Here is a 21,328-nt window from a genome sequence, read left to right as displayed (position 1 = left end):
AGAAAGATAACAACAATTACAGAAGCCTCACACTTGAAAATTATATATATATAATTAATAATAAAAAGACTCATGGCCAGAGCCACTTTTAAATTAGATTACAAAATAAAACTAGGATACCTCTGCCTAGCATGTATGAGGATGTGGGTTCAGAACCACAGGAAAAAGAAAAGGAGAGGAAAAAAAAGTTGGTGTCTCTCTTAAGAAATCATCAATAGAAAAGAGCTCATAAAAATGAGAAAGTAGCATTCCTAATAACACTTTAGGCTAGATTATCCAGCCAATTTTCTCTCTATAAAACAATACAAAGTAATTAGCAAAACTATATTTTAAAAATTCTCAAGAGTTATTAGAGCACTAACAATATGGAGCAGGAACTACTAGACAGAAATGTATGGGAAGGGTTAACAAGTGGCTCAGCAGGTAAAAGTAGTTAAGAGCACTGGCTGAGAGAGAAGCCAGGTTTAGTTCCCAGCACCCACATGGTGACTCACAACTATCCACAACTCCAGTTGTGACAGGGTATCTGATGCCTCTTTGGATTCACAAGTGCTCTTATACACATACTGTGCACATACACACAGAATAAAATAAGTTAATATTCTTAAAAATCATGGGAGGGCATGGATATGACCATCCACACGTATATACATACGTGCATCTATATCAAGCAGTAAGTTGGTATTTATGAACCACATCTCCTATGCTCCTGTCTGTATGAACTCAAGGCTCTATCAAGCCTTCCCTGCCATTACAGCCTCATACTTGCAGTGGATGTGAGCCCAAACCACCTTCTCTAAATTGTTTCTGTCAGGTGCTGTCATCACAGTGATGCAAAAGTAACTAATAACAATACATAAGGTACCTGTAGGTGTCAGATCTGTAAACTGCTACTCAACATGATTCACAACAGATTTGAATTTGATCAAATTAGTGATTTTTCTCTAAGTCTAATTTATTCAAGCTTAATTTTGGTTTATGTATATTGTAGCCTAAACTTTGCTCAAATAAATGTCCTATTAGATAATTTAAAATAATGACTGTTTCTTTACTAGCTGTTAAAAGATAAAAATACTTAGTATAGACAAGTTTGAAAGTTAGTTTCTTTCTTTCCTTCCTTCCTTCTTTCTGTCTTTCTTTCTTTCTATAGAATAGAGTTTATTCAGGGCATAGGGAAGGGAGTTAAGAGGGTAGTAGAGGCAGAGAAAGGCAGAGAGAGTAGAGACGTGGATGAGTAGAGGCCAGCCATGAGCACACGGAGAGAGGGGGGCAGGGAATGGGGGAGGGCAGGAAATGATAGCAGGAACAAGAAGCGAAGAACAAGAGAGAAAAGTTTCTTACATGTATTAAATTACTCAATGTTCACAGCAATCTCATCAGGTAAATAACAGCACTATTACTGTTTTACAGAAAGGGAAACTCACGTACAACGAGTTATGTAACTTTCCCAACGTCACACAAGTAAAAACAGAAGTTTAAAAATCTCTACCCAGGTTATCTCTCTACAAAATCCACACCCTTAGCTACTATGCTATATTGCTTTTCATAACACTTAAAAGAGGAAAAATGTAGGAAGGGCAGAAACTTCACCATTAAAAATTACCCAAAGGAGTTAAGGAACACTTAAGCAATATTAATACCAATACAACTCATCATAGGTTGGTGCATCACAGCTATTTCCAAGTGTCTAAGCCTTGATTAGTAGTTTTGAAGTTGGACAGACCTGGCTCTGAATCTTGGCTGTGCCTTTTACAAGTTGTGTGACTTTGGACAAATTTCGTAACTTCACCAAGTGTCAGTTTCCTCATCTGCAAAATGAGAATAATAAATGTCTTATACAATTGTTCTTAGTGATACAGGTACGAAAAAATAAAAGATTTTCAACTTTTGTCAGAAGTGGCTTTACTGTAATGAGAGAGTGCACTGAACAGCTTCAAGATCCACTCACTGGTTAGACACCACAAAATGCCACAGACACAAGCCCACTGCATTGGGATCGAGGCCGGGCCTCACAGGAGTGTGCCAGTCTACTGCTGTTACTGAGCACACTCTCAAGCCCAACCATAGGATCCTGGGAATAAAACAGAAAAGGAAGGGCCAAGGGGTAAGGGACATACAAGAGCACGGTCAGTGTCAAAAAATGGGCTGTTAAGAAGGAATTTTTACGGAAGAAAAGAGAAAGGGTAGAAAGTGGGCCCAGAGATAGGGGATGCATGGGAGACCCACTCAGAATGACAAAGGCGGCTCTCTCTATGATTAACTCTACAGTCTTACCCATGCTTTCCTTTTTCCTTCCAGTTTGCATCGTAAGTTTTATTTCTGATACACGACAAATTCTTTCCATCCCTCAAAAGTATTACATGTCACCATGGAAGACGTAGCTCCCATCTCCAGGAAAGGTGAGAGAAATAAACAGACTGGGAGCAGTCCAGGAATGGTCTGCAGTTCCTGGATCTCTTACCCTCCTTTCTCAACAGAGGAATTAACTCTCATCCATTCAGTTAAAAAAGAAAACAAAAACAAAAACAAAACACATCTGAAGTATTGGGCAGGGGTATCCTGGTCTTCAGCTGGACATCGATATGACACCAATGGGGAAGCGAAGGGGAGCAGTGCCTCAGATCATCTTCAATTCCCGACTGCACCCTTGCCCCCAAGGGATTTAAAAAAAGAAGAGCAGGGTAAACAGCCGACACTCAGGGCAGCCTGAACCTCGGAAGGAAAGCTCTGGGGGGGGGGGGGAGTGCTAAAGGCAGGGGCAGGGTGGGAGCACGAGTTCGAGCTCAGAGTTGGGCAGTACAGGACAGAATCACGTGGGCAAGGGAACTGCGGAAAAATACAGTTGAATCTGGGCTCAAGGGAGATGAGTAGGACAGAGCAGAGAGGACCATCAAACTGCCATTTGTTTTCCTTTTTCATATCAACTAAAACTTTTTTTTCATTTTCATTTATAATTTGATTTTTTTTGTTCTACGTATTTCTTCCAGTGCTAAGGAAAATATGAGGCCAATAAAAGAAAAAGAATTACAGTTAAGAAATGAAATTGGATCTTCACAAATGAAACATGGTGAAAAGAAAATCTGTTTTCTAAAATTTTGTTTATAGATTCATTCATTTATTTTACTTTATGTGTATAAATGTGTATAAGTGTGTGTGTGTGTGTGTGTGTGTGTGTGTGTGTGTGTGTGTGGTTGTGGATCCAGAAGAGGGCATATGATGTCCTGGAACTGGAGTTACAGTGAGAGAGACAAATTCTGGATCTGGCACAGCTTTTTAAAACCTTAAACCCCACCTGCCCCCACTCCCATAACACATCTCCTCCTCTAACAGGACCATACCTCCTAGTCCTTCCTAAATAGTTCCATCATCTGGTGACTAAGCACTCAAATACATGCACCTATAGGCCATTTTTATCAAACTACCACTAGGGGGTAATGGTTTGTGAGCCAAATATTATAACACTGTAATTTTTAGAAATCTAAATTTCTCTAAAACAATTATAATTTTTAAACACTTGAAAAAAAATTTGTGTATGAGTGTTCTGGCTGCATGTGTGTGTCTCAGATTCCCTGGAGCTGGATTACCCACAGCTGTGAGCTGCCACATGGATGCTAGGAACTGAACCAGGTCTTTTGAAGAAAAGCCAGAATTCTTAACCACTGAGCCAACTCTCCAGTCCCCTATAATTTTGAAAGATCTACTAATTGAAACCTCTTCTAAGAACCTGAGAATTCTTATTATGTTCTCTCTTGAGCAATACTTGCTAAATCACAAAATTCTATTTTTATGTTTTATTTTTTACAAAAATAACGAATGGCAATATACTGCCTGCTTTTCCTTACTATATTCCTGTTTGTGAATAAGCTAAAGTATCTACTGACTATCTATGAAAGTGATGGGTGGCTCTCCACCTATATTTCTTGTACTTCTAATTCAGATGTTTGCAGGGGTCATGTTTCAGGTAAGAAGACACTGTTGTTTTCTGAGATGATTATACAGAAGCATGTGGATTAACTATTGTTGTTAGAGATAATTAAGCCCGGTTCCTGTACAGTTTCTTACACAGCAAAAAGTTACCATTTCACAATGATATATTGGGCCACTATAGCACCCATAATTATCATTATTATTTTACAGAGTTTGTATGTGCATAAAATTCATGATCATATACTTCCTGTGCTTCCCACTTGATGTTTGCCTGTTACACATTACATTGTAGACCCTCTTCATGTCATGTGGAAATCCATCATTTGTCCATCGTTCATATGGCAAATGTCTAAATGTTTAAAATTGATAAGGGCCAGAGGATTGGGAAGAATGCTGGGAAATACTGTCTTCTGTATATGACATGCAGATACACTCCCAAATGCACAGAAGCTGTGGTTCCCACTAGGACTTGCACAAACAAGATCGAATTCTAGTATGGATGGGCTACCAAGGCCATAGTCCCCAGATGAGGAACTGATGGAAGCTGGCCACTGGGGGACTGAGAATCAATCCTTCTTTGGAGATTTAGCTACTGGTGAACTGTCCAAGATGCAGTGAATGGTCTCACAGTCATGCCCATATGGGCCGCACTAGCCAGATTTAGCAGATTATTTAAAAAAATAATAGGACAAGGAGTTGGGAGGGATATGTGTTAGGAGGAATCTGGGAGGAGTTAGAGAGGAAAAAGATATGTGTGATCTTATTTTACTCTATACATGTATGAAATTCTCAATGGATAAATTTAAAAACTTAAATAATAAAAACCACTTATTAATATCTTAAAGAAATTCATGGAGCTACACTTAACATTAAACTTAGTTTGATACTAAAGTGACTGTTTAGGCTGAGGACACAGTTATGTATAAGACTCTGATTCAAGCTCCAGCACTGCAGAATATCCACATTTTCTTTAATCTACTATAGAATTTATAATTTTATTTAGAATTTCATCAGTAAAAGAACCTAATATAATTCTATAGAACACATCTGTCTGGGGCAGAGGAGACTAATGAAAGAGTAGAGTCATATTAATGATCAGATTGGAGCTGGAAGAAAAAAAGGAAAACTGTAAGAAAAACCCTTACTATGACTTACAAAGTTAGCATGACTTAGCCTTATCAGGCTAACAACGACCTCAGCTTCTTTGAAGCTTTAAATTTTCCACGATTCTCATCTCAAAGTCTGCAATCTGTAGTTCTCACAAGCATTACTTTCCCTGAAATTGATCTGTATATCCTTCAGAGCCCTGCTCAATTACCGCCTCTTCAAAGTAGCTGCCCTTACCCACCTCCACACTGTCACCAAGCCAGTTACCTCTAAAAGTTTCTAATAATATGAACCTCTACTTTGCTGTTTATTACAATGTTAAATAAATAGGTGCTCAATAACCGTTTTCCCTGCAAGAATGGAAGCTGTATGAGGGCAGAATTCTCATACAGCAAATTAATGATCAATATGTGTTAATTTGTTATTTTTCATATTATTAAGAATCAAAAGAGGTGGTACTTGAGCCAGATCTTATGAAGCCATTTTTCTCAATTGAGGTGCCCTCCTTTCAGATAACTAATTTGTGTGTCAAGCTGGCCTAAGACTAGTCAGCACAGAGGGCTAAAAATCCAGAGAAAAAGAAACCACAGAAAAATAACTCTAGACATCTTGTATTGCTTCTGTTCTCAGAGTAATTTAGTGACTCCTAACCTGGATGAGGGAAGAGGCCAAAAAGTAAACAAACATCCTATTTTAAAGTACATATATAAAAGTAGAATTTTCAGATTGACTAAGAGAGAAAAAATTAAGAGTTCAAGACCTGGCAAAATGAAAGGTCCTGGCAAACACCCCAGGACTCCATCTGATCCCTCTGAAGGGCAATGCTTGAAGTGGAAACTGGATTTAAACCAGCCCTTGAAAAGCCTAAAACAAAGGCTAAGCTATCTCAATCCTACAATGGATCAAGGTGACTTGCTTCTCCTTTTAACGGCCATCAGAAGAAAATTAGATCCCCTTTTAGAAACCAAATCATCAGGAGCATTCCTCATATACAAGTTTTGACATTCATTTCTAAAATTACTAGGGAAAGTAGGAGAGAGGAGCAAATGACTGAAAGCCAAGAGAAAAAGCAGACAACACAGAAACAAACAAAACAAAACCCCCAAAGGATCTAAACATTGTAATTACCAAGTATAAACCTGAAAATAACTATGATTAGTATGTTCAGGAAAATAGGTGACAAAATAAGAATTTTAGCAGAGAATTGGAATATATAAAACAAACAACAACAAAGAACCTTGGTATTCTAGAACTAAAAAAATACTATATAATTAGCAAAGTAACAGATGCCTTTAGCAGATTAGACATTAAGTGAACTAGAGAGTACATCTGTACAGAACAGGTGAAGCATTGAGGGAAAAAAGGTTTGAAAGTACAGAAAACAGCATGACAGTGGCCAGGGATGGAGTGTAGTTGGTAGAGTGCTTGCCTAGCAACACAGGAAGCCCTAAGATCAATCTGTTCATAAAACAGGTCTATAAGCCGAACACCACAGAGGTAGAGGCAATCAGAAATACAAGGTCATTCTTGACTACACACCCTGGGACATATAGACCTGGGATAAATAGCCTGGGGCGTATGAGAACTTGGAGGCTTTTGTTTGTTGCTTGTTTTTAAAGGAAAACAGCGGGCTGGAGAGATGGCTTAGCGGTTAAGAGCACTGACTGCTCTTCCAGAGGTCCTAAATTCAAATCCCAGCAACCACATGGTGGCTCACAACCATCCATAACTAGATCTGACACCCTCTTCTGGAGTATCTGAAGACAGCTACAGTGTACTTACATATAATAAATAAATTAAAAAAAAAAAAAAAGGAAAACAGCATACAGATACTGGAAACTCAAGGCAAGATTTAACATACCAGTATCTACAATACAGAAAAAAAATGACTGAAACATTAGAAGAGGTAGTACAAACTTGGCAAAAGCCAAGTATCAGCAAGGAGCCTCAAATATTTTAAACATAGAGAAAACACAGGTGGATTACTGAAAACAAAGCATTGCTTCTTTAATTAAAACAATGAACTAAGAATACAATAGAATGAAATACTTAAAAGGTTGAAAGAAAATGAGTTGTTAACTTGTAATTCTGATAATCATGTCTCATAAACATGAGATAAACATGACATAAACAAAAATTAGGGCAAAATTTAGAAAGCTATCTATTAAGAACAATCCAGTGAAATATTCGATTTTTTATATTTTTGTTTTTTCATTTTTTTATTGAAAAAGTAAAAACATTTTATGATAAAAGTTAAGATTTACATGGAAAATATTTCTGACAAAACTGAAGAAATATATAGAAAAACATGTTAAAATTGATAATTTTCATGGAAAATTAAAGAGTAAAATGGTAGACATTAAAAATTGCTAAATTAAAAATTGAAAAAGGAAGTAGAAACATTTTATGATACAATTGAAGAGTTACATAGAAAATATTTCTGATAAAATTGTAGGAAAACATGTTAAAATTGAAGATTATCATGGAAAATTACAGATAAAATGGTAGGCCTAAAAATATTTCTAAGTTGATTGAAAGTAGAATTATAAACATTTTCTGATAAAACTGAAGATATGCAAGGAAAATATTTCTGGTAAAATTCAAGAAATATGTAGAAAAACATGTTAAAATTGAAGATTATCATATAAAATAATATAGATAAAATGGTAGACATAAAAACATTACTAAATTAATTGAAAGAGAAATTACAAACATTTTCTAATAAAATTGGAGATTTACATGAAAACTATTATCTGTTAGTCTATGGTTTTTGGGGGGAAAGTTGAGTCCATTGCTGTTCAGAGATATTAATATCAATGTTGCTTCCTGTTATTTTTGATGTTATTTTTATGTTTGTGTGATTACTTTATTTTGGGTTTGTTGAAAGATTACTTTCTTGCTTTTTCTAGGGTATAGGTTCCCTCCTTGTGTTGGCATTTTCCATCTATTATCCTTTGAAGGGCTGGATTTATGGAAAGATATTGTGTAAAATTGTGTAAATCATGGAACATCTTGGTTTCTCCATCTATGGTGACTGAGAGTTTTGCTGGGTATAGAAGTCTGGGCTGGCATTTGTGCTCTCCTAGGGTCTGCACAAGATCTGCCCAGGATCTTCTAGCTTTCATCGTCTCAGGTGAGAAGTCTGGTGTAATTCTGATAGGCCTGCCTTTATAAGTTACTTGACCTTCTCCCTTTTACTGCTTTTAGTATTCTTTCTTTGTTTAGTGCATTTGGTGTTTTGATTATTATGTGCCAGGAGGACTTTCTGGTCTGGAGTTCTGTAGGCTTCTTATATGTTCATGGGCATCTCTTTCTTTAGGTTAGGAAAGTTTTCCCTTCTATAATTTTGTTGAAGATATTTACTGGCCCTTTAAGTTGTAAATCTTTATTTTCTTCTATACCTATAATCCTTAGGTTTGGTCTTCTCATTGTGACCTGGGGTTCCTGGATGTTTTAGGTTAGAAGCTTTTTGCATTTTGCATTTTCTTTGACTGCTGAGTCAATGTTTTCTACAGTATCTTCAGCACCTGAGATTCTTTCTTCTATGTCTGGTATTGTTGCTGAAGCTTGCATCTATGACTCCTGAATTTTTTCCGAGAGATTTTCTATCTCTAGAGATATCTCACTTTGTGATTTATTGTTTCTACTTCTACTTTTAGATCCTGGGTGGTTTTGTTCAGTTCTTCACTTGTTTTTTTGTTTTCCTGTAATTCTTTAAGGGATTTTTGTGTTTCCTCTGGAATGGCTTTTACTTGTTGACCCATGTTCTCCTGTATTTCTCTAAGGGAGATATTTATATCCTTCTTGAAGTTCTCTATCAGCATCATGAGATGAGATTTTAAATCCAAGTCTTGCTTTTCCAGTGTGTTGGGGTACCCAGGACTTGCTGTGGTGGGAGAACTGGGTTCTGATGTTGCCAAGTAGCCTTGGTTTCTGTTGGTACGTTTCTTGCACTTGCCTTTTGCCATCTGCTTATCTCTGGTATTAATTGGTCTTGCTGTCTCCGGATAGAGCTTGTCCCTCCTATGGACCTGTAAGCCTGTGTCTATACTCCTAGGATCACTCTCTCCTGGTGGGCCATGTACAGAAGGTTGTGGAACAGCCTGGCTCCCTGGTGCAAATGGTGGCTGGAAGACTCCTGTCCCAGCAGCTCTGCTGGATCATATGCCCTGTGTGCTCCTAGCTGTTCTCCTCTAGACAGAAGGTGGAGATCTCACCTCCAGGCTCAGAAGTGAAAGCGCTGCTAGGAGATCACTTTCTCCTGGTGAGCTGTGCACAGAAAGTTGTGGAGCCACCTGGCTCCCTGGTGCAAATGGAGGGTGGAAGGGCTATTTTTTTGTTTTTAAGACTGGATTTCTGGCTTTCCTGGAAGAAGTCAGAGATCTTCCTGCCTCTGTCTCCAGAGTGCTGGGATTAAAGGTGTTTGCCACAAATGGGTTGGCCACTGTGAGTTGGAGCATACTCCAGTAGGTACATGGTCAACACAAATTAGACTTGTATGTTTTCATTTGTTTGCTTGTCTTTCCTTTTTTCTCTTTATTTTTTCCCTGGGGGGGGGGGGCACAAAAACTAAGAGTGGGCAAGGGAGAATTGGGAAGTGACTGTGATCAGGGCGCATTATGTGAAAATTCCCAAATAATCAATACAAACATTATGTTGGAAAAGAAAAAAGAGCAAGAAAATTGGGCTGGAGAAATGGCTCAGCAGGTCCTGAGTTCAATTCCCAGCAACCATACAGTGGCTCACAATCATCTGTAACAGGATACAACATCCTCTTTTTGTGTGTCTGAAGACAGTGACTGTGTATTTATATACATAAAATAAATAAATCTTTTAGAAAAAAGCAAGAAAATTCCAGCAGGGAACGGTGACTCATGCCTTTAAATCCCAACACTCAGGAGGCAGAGGCAGGTGAATCTCTTAGCTTGAGGGCAAGCCTTGTCTATATAAAGAGAATACTTGGACATCTAGGGCTATATGGAGAAACCATGTCTCAAAACAAAGAAACAAAACAGAAAAGGAAATTCCAGATGGGAGCATGGTAACAGGGAAGAAATAACACTACAAAGAAGAAACATGGGTAAAAGTAAATAATCCTAGATTATGTCAAATAACAATGAAACCAAAACTAGAAAGACTATATAGAAATAATATCTTGGATGAAAGGGCTACCAGGCACAGGGAACAACTGTGAATTGTGTGTAAAACTGCTACAATAATTCTTCATATTCTTTATGCATAACTCTTTGCAATATGGCTTTGTTAGTCCTTAGATCAAGGGATGGAATCTATCTCTGTTCCTTGAGAATTTTGGCTTGGTTGTGCTGACTTGCTATGGCCACTAAAATGTTAGAAAATGTGATATAGCTGAGACTCGAAAAGCGTTTGCACAACTGGACTTCTCACCTGCTACTTCCAGAAATGAAACCATCAGGCGAATGTTGGAACTCACATAAAAAGAGAAAAATGCTTCTTTACATGTATACTGGACAAAAACCTATGAACCAATAAGTATATGAGTTTTATTTTATTTCATCTGGTCTCAACCAAACGACCAGAAGATCAGAGATCAGCATATTCACAGCAAATGCTAGTCCACCAAATATGAACTATCAGACACTAAGCTTTAATGCAACAGAAGCTACAGAACTTAAATGTGTATTAGTAAATACTAATATGCTTAAATGTGGACCAGTGATCTTCAAGCAGGGTCAGCTGTGCTCCCCTATAGACATCTGGTTGCTATAGTTTGAGCCCCGTCTCTCGAAAGTGTAGGTGTTAAAAGCCCGTTCCTTTTTTTAAAAAAAAAAATTTTTTTTGATTAGATAGAGCTTGGAATCCAGGGTCTAGCACATGCTAGATAAATGCTCTACAACTGAAATTGAAGCCTAATGAGAAATCTCCTGAATTGAAGCAAGGACGCCAGCTCCCGCCTCTTCCCCTTTTGTATGCTTCCCAGTGGAAAACAGGTGGTGGTGCCATGCATAACCACCATGATACTGCTGCCTCGAGGAACAGCTATAATTGATCTTCAACCTGATATAGCTAAAACTGTCAAAGAAACAAGCCTTTGTACATGACCGTGAGGTTGTCTAGATCAGCTAAACTGAAACAGAAAGATTCCCTTTAAATGTGGCAGTACCAAAGAAGAGAGCTGTGCACACACATTCACTGCTCTCTGCTTCCTGACCTAGGTACTTGGTGACCAGATACCTTAAGTGCCTGCTGCCATGATGCTCCCACTATGAGAGACAGTAACCTTAAACTGTGAGCTAACGTAATCCTATCTCCCTTACATAGCTTTGTTGGGTATTTTATCATATTTAGTAATTAGAAAGGTAACTAATAGAGAAAACTGGGATCAGAAGTGGGGTCACTGCTGTTCTAAATCTGATCATGTAGTTCTTAGGTCTTTGAAAGTAATTTGTAGAAAGAGTTCAGAGCTTCTGATTGAAAGCCTTATTAATATCTCAAGAAGAGCTTAACAGGCCATTCTGGTGGGAGCGTTGGAAGCTAAGAAACAGATGGTAGCAACATGAGATATTCTAAAAAACCCAGTTGTATTCTGCTCATGTTCTGAGAACTTGAGTATTTCAATTTAAAAGTACTGGACTAATTTCTTTGGCAAAAGCAGCATAGTATTTAGGCTATGGCATAGTTACTGCCCACTGTTTTTGTTCGGATCTATAGTGAGACAGTAAATAATCAAGAAAAAATGAGAAAGAAAAGTTTTTGTAAGCAAGTTTAAATTGCAGATAAGGAGGGTGCTTACAACAAAGTGTGCTGGCTAGTTTATGTCAACTTGACATAAGCTAGAGTCTTCTGAAAGGAAGACACCGCAACGGAAAAATTACCTCTTGGTCAAATAGGGTGATAGGAAGCAAGGAAGGCGTTTTCCTAATTACTGATTGATATTGAAGTGTTTAGCCTATTGTGGGTGGCATCACCCCAGATATGGCACCTTCTAAGGCAGCAGGTTGAGAAAACCGTGAGAACAAGCCAATGAGCAGCATCCTAGACACCTCTGCTTTAGCGCCTGCCTCCAGGATCCTGCCCTGCAGGACTGTGAGCAGGAAGTGTGAAAAAAAGAAAACCTTCCCTCCCCAGTTGCTGTTGGTCCTGAAAGTTCATTACAATAGATAGAAACAACACTCTCTTCACAAGCACAAAAGGGAAAGTGTCCTGAAGGCAAAGATACCAGCTTATAAAAACCATTCACCTAACTTAGAATGTTGAAGTCTGACTTCCCTGCTCAAAAACTCTAAGAAAGTGTTTTCTTAGAATACAGATAGATTCAGCCATCAAAGCATATCAAGGTTGCCAGAATTGAGGTCTAAAGAGGCCAGGCTACATCTTTGATCTTGTCAGTACTATCTATGTAGTACTCATTTTTGAAAGCATGAAAAATGCAAGACACAAGAGGTCAAGGAGCCTTTTTAAAAAAACAAAAACATTAGCTGATTGATGGTGGTGCACGCCTTTAATCTCAGCACTTGGGAGGCAGAGACAGAGGCAGGCGGATTTCGAGGCCAGCCTGGTCTACAGAGTGAGTTCCAGGACAGCCAGGGCTACCCAGAGAAACCCTGTCTCGGGGGAAAAAACAAAACAAAACATTGATTCATTTTATGTATATGAATACACTACACTGTCTTCAGACATACCAGGAGAGAGCATAGGACCCAATTACAAATGGTTGTTAGCCACCATATGGTTGCTGGGAATTGAACTCAGGACCTCTGGGAGAACCTGAGCCATCTCTCCACCTCCCCGGTCATGGAGTCTTGTTTCTTGATTTCAGAGTGGCTCTCTGAAATGTGTTCCAGAACCAAAATCCCAACAAGGAAGTTCTGAGAGGTCGCTGTCTGAAGTTACAAAAGTGAAGCCCAAGTAAGCCGGGCATTGTGACAAATGCCTTTAATCCCAGTAGTCAGGAAGAAGACACAGGTGCATCTCTGTGAGAGGGAGGCCAGCCTGGTCTCTATAGCGAGTTCCAGGACAGTCAGAGCTACACAGAGACCCTGTCTGGAAAAACCAAACAAACAACAAAACATAACAAAACACAACACAAAGTCAAGCCTAAGTTACGCTGGAGACACCAGTACACCAGAGATGCTGAAGTAATGGAATGTCTGCTGAGGAAGTGTCAGGCATAGAACAGCACTGGCTCAAAAGAGAGGGCATGCATGGTACAAGCATCAGAGCTGGAGGAGTGGGTCTGGACAAAGCCTTCTGAAGTGCAGATGATTCCATCACAAGGTCCAGATGCCAGACATGAAGCTACATGCTCTGGTGTTTCCCTGTTGAATTTAATCTCATCTTTCCTTGCAATTCCCTTATTCCCATGGAAATAATGTTTATTTGGTATTATTGTATGTTGGAGTATGCAATCTGTGTTTTGTTTGCTCAAGAGTTCATAGTTAGAGATTGCCTAAAGTGGTGGTGGTGCAAATCTTTAATCCTAGCACTTGGGATTCAAAGGCAAATAGATCTGAGTTCAACACCAGCCTGGTCTACAAAGCAAGTTCCAGGACAGCCAGGCTACACAGAGAAATCCTGTTTGGAGGGGGGTAAAAAAAGAAAAAAAACCTGCCTAAGTCTTACAAGAGATGCTGCATTTACATGTTTAAGTAGTGTTGGACGTACTAAAGAATATGAAGTCTTTTAAAGTTAGATAATATATTTTTGCATTGTGAGATGGCCGTGAGCCTACAGAGACAAGGAGGGAAGGCTACAGATAAGTGATATGTTTGAGTTCACAAGGATTAGAGTTGTAATAGTTAATGATTCTCAACTGACACGATCTAAAAATCAAGGAGACAAAACTATAGAGATTCCTCTGATGTATTATCTGATTAGGTTACATGAAGTGGAAAGATACACTCTAAATATGGATGAGACTTTCCATGGTTTGAGGCTCAGAATGCATAGATGTGGGAGAAAGTTATGTATAGAAGGCATTAATTAATGCAGAAACTAACAACTGGTCAAAGTGCAAAGACCAGTATCTAATAAGTATCTATATTACATCCTCCAGGTTCAGGGCAATCACCAAGAAGAGAACAGAAAGAATGTAAGTACCAGACAATAAGGAAGAGTCCTATGAAATTCTGCCTTCTGGATATGACATAGCAACAACACTCATGAACTAAGAATGCCTGTGCTTACCTAAATAAGATCTGCAGAAAACAGGGTATTTCAACATTCCATATGGATGGGGTGCAGAAGGAGGCTATTTTAAATCTTCAATGATGCAGCCACTAATAACTGGTCTATTTCCAGTAACTAACATTCCCCCATCAAACTCAGGCAATCAACTCTTACTAAAATTCAGTACGTCACCAAACCAGACCAAAGGGTACATGTTGGGAAGTTGAATGAGAATAAAAAAGGGTGAGCAAGTATAACAGGAAAATTAGTTGAGCTAAGTTTAGTTTATAATATATGAAAACCAAAATTGAACTTGAAGGATGCTAAACAGTGAAGGAGTCATTAGAATCTTCCTCTGCAATTTCAGAGCATTCATCAGTCTGCTTTTGGACTTTGGATACCATAACCAGCTGCCTCTTAGTGTCTGTAGCTAAGACTTCACCAGCATGATGCCCTCAAACTATAAGCAAAAATAAATGCTTTCTTAACTTACTTTTAAGTTTGAGGCCAGCCTGTTCTACATGGTGAGTTCCAGGTCAGCAAGGGCTACATACAAAAAAACAATAAATAAGTAAATAAGTAAATAAATAAATAAATAAAAGTTGAACAAGGGTGAATTAGTGTGATAAAGTTAAAGTTTAGCCATTGGCTAAATTATGAAGTAAAATTGTGAAGTATAAAAATCAATGAAAAGATTTTAAAAAGTAAAGTGAATATACTTATACAATAATGAACTGTGAAATCTAGCTAAAACATAACTAGTGGGCTTTTCTAGATTTTTACAAAGAAAAAGTACTAGGATTACTTATGCCCCTTTATTTCTTTAATGTGATCTGGGAACTGCTACATCTTAGAGGCCTTCACATTATACCTAATGAAAAGCTTTGATCAAAATGACTACAGATAATTAAATATTCATTTACTGTACTACTTAATCCTTCACAGCAGTTCAGTATCCTTCCTTATCCTCTTTTCTACCTCTAAGAAGGAAAGAGTTGGTCCAGTGCTCTAATGTTGCTAATAATTTCACAGGTTTAAAACAACAACTCATCAGCATTAGGCTGGTCAGCTTTCTGCTCTAGTGGATGTTTTGGCAATAAGTTCTCTTACTAATAAGATACAGTGGCTACTCTGTCTAGTAAGTACATATCACAAAGAAAGAAGATTTTGAGAAACTCATTTTTAAACTGCCTGGACTCTAGAAGGAGAGCCCTTTGTCTTAACTAACCACCACATGGAAATTCTGCCAGAAAGATGAAAATAGAAATAAAGAATTCCAATCTAAAAATATGTAGTCATGCTAAAGATTTTAAAGGTCACAGTATTTACTGATCCACAGAGATTCAATTAACGCAAAGAAACTCGATGGCATTTTTTGTGGACTTTTTGTTTCATTTTGTGTCTAATCAGCAAAGAAGTAAAATCTGAATGTATACATTCAACAAGAAGTTAGTCAAGGACCTCTCACTGAGTGCTACCGACTGTTATATGAAAACTACAAAACTGGGCCAGCAAGAAGGCCCAGTGAGCAGAGCCTGACCTGAGTTTAATCCCTAGGATCCATGTGGTAGAAGGAAAAAACCCATGCACATTGCCCTCTGACGTCGACCCATTAACTAAGGCAGGTATGTTTCTATGTCTCTGTCTCTTCTCTCCCCTCCTCCCCCCCCCCACACATAATGTAATTAAAAAACATTGCTGAATTATCAGTATAAATACAGAGACCTCAACATACTATTCTTGTATTCTTGTACTATTTTGTATATCTGAAAGGTTTCATAATAAAAATTGTAGTTAATATATTTTCCTGGTCTGGATTTCCTTCTGTAACAGTGTAATATATAACCTGTAGGGAAGAACTAGGTAATGAGCACTTTACTGACTTCTTGCTACAAATTCTTGTGAATCTAAAACCATTTCAAAATAAAAGTTTAAACAAAATGATAGGAAGCCTTCTATTCTGATAAGCTTACCTTACCTTCCTTTATTTTCCACAAACATAAATATAAAACTGGACATAGAATTCTGTAATGACTGGAGCATTATCTAACAGAATCATAGTGTTGCATTCAATCTAGGTGTAATCTGTCACAGGAAATATATATAATTGTAACTTCATCAACAAGACAACCAACCAACTACTACACAACTCTTTAAGTTTTCTTGTATCAATGAATGTTTTTACAACTAATTTACAAGAAATTTACCAAGTAGGATTGTATAATTCTAAAAAGAGAGTATATATATAGTTTTCTCAAAGGAAGCAAAGAGACACACACACACACACACACACACAAAAAAAAAAAAAAAACCCGGTGGATGACACTAGTTTTTCAAATTTAAAATTGGACACCAGTTCCTCAAATAATTCTCAAATTATTCAAATAAGGAGGAAAAACTCCACCTAGATTGTAAAATTACTAGCTTATTTGGGGTAAAGAGGAAAACAAAGTCTAAGCTATAAATCTTATATTTTGTCTTGTTTGTGTACTTTGCCTCTGCTTTTAATTATAATTATGTATTTATTATTTTGTTATCACAAAATAACATCCAAAATCTTTTTTTCTCTGTATTAGGCATTTTGATGATTAATCTTGACTGTCAACTTGCCTAGGTGGAAAAACAACTAAAACATTTAGTAAAGCATTCTTCTAAGTACATCTGTGAGAACATTTCTATACACAATTGGCATACACAGCAGCAACTAAGGAGGAAAAAACCCGCCCTGAATACAGGTGGCACCTTTAACAGGCAAGGGGGCCTGGGGAGATGGATGGGGGAAATGGAACAAAAGGTGGAAGGAAGCCGACAGTGTGAGCAAACTCCACTCTTCCTGAGTAGTAAGTGCATCTGCTGCTGTTGCCACTGTCTGTGGACATCAGACTCCAGGTTCTTTAGGCTTTCAGTACAGGCTCCACGGTAACTGTGCCAGGGACTTGCAGGCCTTCAGCCTCCCTCGGGAGGCAGTGCTAGCCTCCCTTGTTCTCCCCTTCATTCTTACTTATTAGACTTAGAAGCTATCTGGATTCTCTCTGTCATGTACAGGGCCACTGCTGAACTGGCTAGACAGACTTCAACTGTGTAAGTCAATCTAATATAACCCTTTTATAAAATATATGTGCATTTGTATTTTATTCCTCTTGAGAGCCCTAATTACTTTAAAATCATACTCCATTATACAAGACGAACTCAAATTCTTACAGAATGTTCATCTTTTTCATTTATTTTATATATATGGTTTTTAAAAATAAACTTTTTGGTTTTTTCTTTTTAAATTAAAAAAATTGATATTATATCACTTTCCCTCTTCCCTTTCTTTCCTCCAACTCTTCCCATGAACCCACTGACTCTCTCTCAAGTGTTTAGCAGGTGTGTGTGTGTGTGTGTTTCTAAAAACAACCTACTCAGTATATATAATATTGCTTGTATGTCTATGATCTCAGAGCTCTTAGTATTGGAAAACCAAGTGAGGTGTTCTTCCACAATTTATTATTCCCAATCTCAGCATTCCCCAATTACCTGTGATTCTTTGTCTAGACTTGAGGCCCAAAAGCTTTCCTGTTTGCTTTGTTTGTTTGTTTGTTTTTAAGACACAGTTTCTATATGTAGCCCAGGTTGTCCTGAAACCTAATTCTATAGAGCAGGGTGAACTGGAACTCGGGAGATCCACTGGTCCTGGCCTCTCAAGTGCTGGGATTGAAGGCATGTGCCACCATGCCCAGCTTAAACCTTTTTAAAAATATATAACATATATATTATATTATATATAATATATAATATATTTATATATATTTAATGTATATAAGTATTCTACATGCATGTATGATTTGCATCATGTGCATGTCTGGTGCCAAAGGAGGTCAAAAGGCATCAGATCCTTTGGAACTGGAATCACAAATGGTAATAATGGGGCTTATGACCGCTTTCCAATCCTCCTAACCTACATGGTCTCTTATAACTTCTGGAAAATGGAATGAAGTGATCCTATGTGACTTCCAAGCTAAGCCAAATAAGTTGTGTCCCTTTGCCCTCCTCTCTCGATTCTAGTTAAGCACGCTGTGAGAAAGCCAAGCAGTCAGAAGGAGAAGTGTAGTGTAGGTGCGCTGGCTAACAGCCCAGGCTGAGCTCTCAGCCAAGTCAGCGTTCACCACCAGACACAGGAGAGACCAAGCATTCAAATAATTCCAGTTCTCAGCCACCGAGTCACACTCCTAGCTACCCCACCTCATACCATGCTAAAGAAGACAGGCAAACCCATCAATTCTATTATTAAAACCAACATGCCTGCCAGGTGTGGTGACACACACCTTTTTTATTTGGTTCACACGAGCTTGATCCCACCAGCACTGTTTTATGCACAAGACCTCTGGATCTGAGTACCCAGCAACCAGTCCCCAGCCCCAAACCGGGAATTCCAACGCACAAAGGCAGGGAAGCTTGGAGGTCACACTTCCAGTCTCACTGCTGAACGACCCTGAGGAAGTCCTCGTTGTCTGAGTCTTGGAGGAAGCAGGGTGAGGCAGGAGGGCTTGGGTGTGAGAGGATCTGGGCTCCCAAGGCCAGCTGCAACAAGCTGAGCTCTCTGCCCTTATGCATGATGGAAAAGTGAAAATGAAAACCACTGCCACAGATTGTTTGCCTCAGTGACCAGTCATAACGGGGTTGAGCACAGTGTCTGATCCTAAAGCGGAGACCTGCAGAAGTCATTGAGACAATCAGCCTCCAGGAACCACCAGTGTGCCCTTCTCGAGGGAAACATCAAAGGACCCACTAGGGAAGTCCATGGTCTCCCAGCATAGACTGGATACATGGGCAGAACAAACTCAGCATGGCTGCCACCACTACTAGAGAGTAATCCACACTGGTTACTTTAGGGAAGCCTCCAAGGAATAGCTCATAGCTCAAGGCACTGTTCCCCGCAACCTAGCACGAGGACATAGCTCTGGCTCTGGGAGGGAACTGAAGGAAGCAAAGTCCCCAAGCCACTCATAGGGTCCAGAGTCAGTTGGCCGCATCTTTGTAGCACTGGTCCTAGTACTAGACTTGGCAGTACTGGAGTTCCTCTTGGGTAACTCTGGAGGGGACACAGGAGTCCAGGGAGAGGCCATGCTTAGGAGCCCTGGCACACACCTTTTATCCCAGCAATCAAGAGGCAGAGGCAGATGAAATGCTGTGAGTTTAAAGCTAGCATGGACTACATAGCAAGTGATAGGCCAGCTAAGGCTACAGAGTAAGATTCTATCTGAAAACAGAATAATTATAACTAGATAGTTAATTCTTTAAAAGGTACTAAATTTATAGTAATTTGTAATAAAAATCAATAACTGTCACACAAGTTCATAAACAATTTGAAAATGAAACAAAATTATCCTGTTTTACCACTAAATATTAAATACTGAAATAATTAAAACTTACCATTAAATATTAAACATTAAGGAATACTTAATATTCTTTAAAATAAAGAAAGTGTATTACCCATTGCCTAAAATTTGGGGTATTCTTTATTTTTACCAAGAAGAGCAGTTAAAAATTTAAAGCCAGTTAACTAGTTGATGTAACCAGAACCAGAAAGGTGCTGGAGAGATGGCTTAGCCACTGAGGTAACTGACTGCTCTTCCAAAGCCAGGTATGATTCCCAGCACCCACATGGTGGCTCAAAAACCTTAAACTCCAGTTAAAATTCATCACTCTCTGCTGGCCTTCTCAGGTAGCAAGGATGTATATGGAACACAGATATACATACAATACAGGCATCCATGAGGCCAAAATACCTATACATATAAAGTAGAAATTAGAAAGAAAATGAAGGACAGACTCGTCCAGTAGTTAGTAACCCACTTTCCATCCCCTGTCCACTACTGACCTGTCTTAAGAAGGTATCTGCAGACTGTGGCCCACCAGTACTCCAGTCTGGGGCTGTGTATCAGGATCTTGGTTGCCAAGGTGGCAGCACTGGCAGTATCCCTTGAAAAATGTTCCTTAGGCTCCAAAATCTGAAAACTTCAAGGAAAGAAAATTCTAAATATAGATACATCTTTTCAATTTCCATCCCTTATAATCTACCTCCATAAACTAAATAAAAAAGCAAACGGCAAGAAGGCACAGTGGAAGAAGTGCAAGCCTAGTAACCGAGTTTAATCCCTGGAGTCCACAGTAGAATCAAAAAAATCAATTCTCTACAGTTTTCCATTGTCTTCCATATGACACTATGGCATGTGCCCTGCCCCCCCCTGTAACCCTCCTATCATGTGCAATCATGCACGTGTACACACACACACACACACACACCAAAAATGTATAGGAGAAAACAGTATCTTAAGGTACATACAAAACAAGTTTCACTAAAAATGGGAGTCAAATCATGCAGAAATAGTCGGATGCGTACTGTAGAGTCAGGGTCCAGCTGTGCTTTTTTTTTAAGGTAGTCTCCCTAGGAACCCAGGCCAGTCTAAAACTTGTGATCTAAGTACTAGGATTACAAGTGTGCCTATCTTACCTAGCCCCATCTCTGTTTTCTTAAGAGGTACTACTGATCCTAATTAAGTCATGGATTCTCTGTGCCTGATTCTTTATAACACAAATTCTCATGTGGTGGAAAGTGAGGGGATAGGTTTACAACTTGGGTGATCTTGGTCTAGATTCAGTTCTACTCTGCTATAAGAGCTCTGATACACCCCAGGGGCAGTCCTGCCTTTAAAAGAGGAATTTAAATTAGCAATTCTTGAAGTCCAGTCCTAAACAGGTATCAGGCATGACAAGACAGTATGTATAAAGTTATCAACTATGCTATAATATGAGATTCCTTTCCTATTTTTTGAGGTTGAATTCTTTTATTATAGTATGATGACATAGTATTTGTTGTTGTTTTTAATGCGTGACAGCATCACACATGGTTTCCACTGCTGGAATTACAGGCATAAGATGTCACACACAGGTATGGGTATTTTTAGTCTGGATTTCACAATAAGTTCTAAGCTAACCTGTGCAACAGAGTGAGAAACTGTCTCAAAATATCAAAGTGTTGTTTGCCTATAATCCCAGCACGAAGGAGATGGAGGCAAGAGAATCGGGAGTTCAAAGTCATCCTCAACTCCACAGTGAATTCAAAGAAGCTTAGGTTATGAGATCTTGTATCAAAAAAAAAAGT

General features: G+C 38.6%; 1 protein-coding gene and 1 pseudogene across 8 annotated transcripts in view; both read right to left on the bottom strand.

Moving 5' to 3' along the window:
• The window catches only part of Numb (NUMB endocytic adaptor protein), a 118,560-nt gene that overhangs the window by 59,742 nt on the left and 37,490 nt on the right, over positions 1-21,328 (bottom strand). For 5 of the 8 annotated variants that reach the window (XM_052185469.1, XM_052185476.1, XM_052185475.1 and 2 more), the window contains exons 2-3: positions 20,045-20,181; positions 1,724-1,808 (exon numbers count right to left, since the gene is read on the bottom strand). The gene's annotated coding sequence lies outside the window, so the exon portion shown is untranslated. Of the gene's footprint in view, positions 1-1,723; positions 1,809-14,674; positions 14,728-20,044; positions 20,182-21,328 lie in introns of all 8 variants that reach the window. The other 3 variants (XM_052185470.1, XM_052185472.1, XM_052185473.1) reach the window with 3 other exon arrangements.
• Positions 18,640-19,289, bottom strand: LOC127687896 (EEF1A lysine methyltransferase 4-like; annotated as a pseudogene).

The sequence above is a fragment of the Apodemus sylvaticus genome, chromosome 6 (assembly GCF_947179515.1).
Source record: "Apodemus sylvaticus chromosome 6, mApoSyl1.1, whole genome shotgun sequence".
In the NCBI taxonomy this organism is placed as follows: domain Eukaryota; kingdom Metazoa; phylum Chordata; class Mammalia; order Rodentia; family Muridae; genus Apodemus; species Apodemus sylvaticus.
Note: the sequence above shows the minus strand (reverse complement) of the source record. Positions and strands in the feature narration are given on the sequence as shown.